Below are 4,162 nucleotides of genomic sequence, written 5' to 3'. Positions count from 1 at the left end.
ATAGCCAAGACTGCCGATAAATGATGGAAAGCGGCTCGGCCAGCTCCTCCGCCAGTTCTTTCAGTACCCTCGGGTGCATCCCATCCGTCCCCATCGACTTGCGCACATCCAAGCTCCGTAGCAGGTCGCCAACCATTTCCTCATGGATAGCGAAGGCCACATCCTGCTCCCCATCCCCTTCCACCAGCTCAAGGCACTGGGTATCCAGAGAACAACCGGTATTGCCGCTAAAGACTGAGGCAAAGGCGGCATTAAGCACCTCAGCCTTTTCCTCATCCTTAGTAACTAGGTTTCCCCTCGCATCCAGTAAAGGATGGAGATTCTCCTTAGTCCTCTGTTTCGCGTTGATATATTTGTAAAAGGATTTTTTGTTGTCTTTAACGGCAGTATCCAGGTTGAGCTCCAGATGAGCTTTGGCCTTTCTAATTTTCTCCCTGCACAGCCTCGCTACATCCTTGTAGTCCTCCTCAGTGGCCCGCCCTTTTTTCCAAAGATTATAAACCCTCTTTTTTCTGCTAAGCACAAGCCGCAACTCTCTGTTGAGCCAGGCCGGTCTTCTTCCACGCCGGCTCATCTTTGGACACATGGGGACGGACCGCTCCTGTGCCATCACGATTTCCTTCTTGAGGAGCGCCCAGCCTTCCTGGACTCCTCTGCCCTTCAGAACCGCCTCCCAAGGGACTCGGCCAACCAGCGTCCTGAGCAGCTCAAAGTCAGCCCTCCGGAAGTCCAATACAGCAGTTTTACTGGTCCCCTTCCTGGCCTCGCCAAGAATAGAGAACTCTACCATTTCGTGGTCACTCTGCCCAAGACAGTTTCCGACCACCACATCTCCCACCAGTCCTTCTCTGTTTGTGAAGAGAAGGTCTAGCGGGGCACCACCCCTGGTAGGTTCGCTGACCAGCTGTATCAGGAAGCTATCTCCCACGCTCTCCAGAAACCTCCTAGACTGCTTTCTCTGTGCCGTGTTGTGTTTCCAGGATATGTCCGGGAAGTTGAAGTCCCCCACGAGGACAAGCGCCGACGATTTTGCAACTTCTGTCAGTTGCCTATAAAACTCCTCATCCGTCTCCTCATCCTGGTTTGGCGGTCTATAACAGACCCCGACCAGGAAGCTAGCCTTGCCGGCCTTCCCGCGGATCCTAACCCACAGGGATTCAACCTTATCATTCCCAGCCTGGAGTTCCACAACATCAACATCAAAAGATTCTCTAATGTAGAGAGCCACGCCACCACCCCCTCTGTGCTGCCTGTCCCTCCTGAAGAGCCGATAGCCAGGCATTGCAGCACTCCAGTCGTGGGAGCGGTCCCACCACGTCTCCGTGATGGCAACCAAGTCGTAGCCTGCCTGCTGCACGATGGCTTCCAGCTCCTCCTGTTTGTTACCCATGCTGCGTGCATTAGTGTAGATGCACTTCAGCTGGGCCATCGCCTTCTTCCCCGGCCTAGCCATTGTTTCCCCCGGCACAGCTCCAACAAGCCTTGTTTGAGCCCCGTCCCCCTTCTTACCTAGTTTAAAGCGTTCTCTATGAGTCCCGCCAGCTCCTGGCCTAGGATCCGTTTTCCCCTTGGAGATAGGGACCCGTCTGGGGCCATCAGGCCGGGTGCCAAGTAAAGCTCCCCGTGGTGAAAAAACCCAAAATTTCTGTGCTGGCACCAGCCTCTGAGCCACCTATTAACCACGCGAGCTTTCCATGTCCTCTCCGTGCCTCTCCCTTCCCCCGTAGGGATGGACGAAAACACCACCTGCACTCCCGCTCCCTCCACCAATCGTCCCAGCCCCCTATAGTCCTGTTTGATAGCCTTGAGGCTTCTCTTTTCAACATCGTCACTGCCAGCCTGGACTATCAAAAGCGGGTAATAGTCAGAGGGGCGAACCAGGTTTGGAAGCTTCCTGGTAACGTCTCTGACCCTGGCCCCAGGGAGGCAGCAGACTTCCCTACGTGTGGGGTCAGGCCGACAAATAGGGCCCTCCGTTCCCCTGAGGAGGGAGTCGCCCACAACAATCACCCTTCTTTCTTTCTTGGTGGAGGCAGTCCTGAGCCGTGGAGTCAACTTCCTCACCTCAGGCATCCTCCTGGGTAGGCTTCCTACCTCATCCTCACCCACCGGTCTCTCCAGCTCCAGGGCCTCAAACCTATTGTTCAAGGGCACCTGGGAAGGCGGCACCGGAAGGGGAGGGCATCTCCTGCGAGGTCGAGCAGGGACCTGTCTCCATTCCTCCTCAACTCGCAGGTCCCCTCCCTCTGCCCGATGGCGACAGGGCAGGGGGTCCACCCCCCTTTGGAGCGTCTCACCCTGGTCCCCCTCCCTCCGGTCCTGCAGGGAGTCACTCCACCAGTCTATCTCCCGCTCGCACTCCCTGATATCCCTCAACCTCTGCACCTCCTCCTTGAGTTCCGCCACCATGCGGACCAGGTCGTCCACCTGCTCGCACCTCACGCAAGCAGTCTCTCTGCCTCCCGCCGATGGCAGCAAGAGGCTCAGACACTCCCCGCATCCGGAGACCTGAACTGCCGCGTGTTTGGGCGGGCAGTCGGTCTGGGTGTGTACTGACTTCATAGAGAAAGCACCGTGCCTGGTGGAGACCATCGCAGCCCAGCTGACGGGAGAGTGCCGTTGGAGGAGTTGTCCCTATGGGCGGGTGTGAGCGCTCTGCCCTTCCTGCCCGCGCTAACTGCCGCGTCACTCCCCCCGTGTCACTCCCTGTTTGCCGGCCCTGTTCGCCGCGCTCCCTAAGGGCTGCCTTTGAACGGCCGGGGGGAGGAGCTGTCGCTGACGCTGCTGGCTCCGCCTACGCCTCGTCAGCCTCCCTCACGAGGGCTGCCGGTGCCTGGCGGCTCCCTCACGTAGGCTCGATGCCCGAAAAATAGCCCTGCCTGTCCCGATCCCGCGCTCCGCTGCAGCTCGCGTCTGCCCCGGAGCCGGTCGCCTCGGCAAGTGGCTCTCAAAAAAAATTTAATTATCTGCCGAAGCAGAGCCTCAAAAAATTCCACGACACTCGTGCTTGTTCCTCTCCACGGAAATCTTTAGTAAAAGGCGAAAGATTTATACGATCTGAAGAGAAACCAGAGTACCAGAGAACCAGTCCATGCAGTAATTCTATGCTTTTACTTTTCTGGAAGGACCTTGGGAGTCCTGGTGAGCTTTGTGTGTGCTCCTGAGTGTGCATGTGTGTTGATGCTGTTTGTGTGTGTTCTGTGTTTTGTGGCATTCTGTGCTTTGTGGTGTCCTGTGTGGCCAGCCTTGTATGTATGTGTAGTATGGGAATGCTGTACTGGGAATATATGCTCAGCCTTGTTGCTGTTTGGAGCTGGGGGCTTGGAAAGAAAAGATGAAAGCAGAGCAGACCATACAGAGAGCAACGAATAGTCTCACACAGAAACTACATAATGAAAATAGGCAGCAAGAGCCAACTAAGGAACAAAAAGCCCTACACAGGAGTGTCATGAGCATTTCCTCTCTTGATTACAGACCTGAATAATTATATTTCACTAATGCTGCAGTTAAACAAAAGAGACACAGTACATGCCATTGCTTGCTTCCACCTGCTGGTTGAGCATGCAATAATTTCCTATCTCTGGTAGTACTACAAAAGCACTACTTTATGTGGTCTTTTGAGCTTACATAAAAGTTGTCTGCTGCTACAGCCTTGGTGTTTCTTGGAACTGTCTGTAGTGTCAAGAAAAAAATCTCCAGTGTAGTCAGTGAGAAGAAGGAAGAGGAATGCAGGAGCCTGTTCTCCTTTGGTTCTGGATCAAAGGCAGAGGAAAATTTTGGGAAAACTTTCAAAATTGCAAAAAAACTTTGGATAAATCCAACACAAACTAAATCCACCTAAGACCTCACTGTCTTCAGAGCTAACACAGGTAAATTTTAAGGGTGATTAAATTGATGGATTTCTACTACGACTACTTCAGTATAAGGCAAACATTTTCTTATACTGACCAAAGAAAATGATATTATTCATGTCCTTATTATCTCCATCTCTTCCCCAAGTTTTATTAGACAGCTTCTCTTTTTTTTTTTAATTTTATATTTTTTTGACCTCCAGGAGTATACACTAATGCCTATTACAGACAACAAAACCCTAGAAAAAGGAAAAAATGTTTACGGAAAGAGGAAATGGATTATAATTCAATATGTACTTGCAATCAATTTT

General features: G+C 52.6%; 1 non-coding gene across 1 annotated transcript; it reads right to left on the bottom strand.

Moving 5' to 3' along the window:
- Positions 1 to 2,963: 2,963 nt before the first annotated feature.
- On the bottom strand, positions 2,964 to 3,077 carry LOC125180524 (U5 spliceosomal RNA). Its single transcript, XR_007159124.1, has one exon. It is a non-coding gene; the product is annotated as a U5 spliceosomal RNA (small nuclear RNA).
- Positions 3,078 to 4,162: the final 1,085 nt, after the last annotated feature.

This window comes from Anser cygnoides, chromosome Z, assembly GCF_040182565.1.
Source record: "Anser cygnoides isolate HZ-2024a breed goose chromosome Z, Taihu_goose_T2T_genome, whole genome shotgun sequence".
Taxonomy (NCBI): domain Eukaryota; kingdom Metazoa; phylum Chordata; class Aves; order Anseriformes; family Anatidae; genus Anser; species Anser cygnoides.
This window is presented reverse-complemented; position numbering and strand designations above follow the sequence as displayed.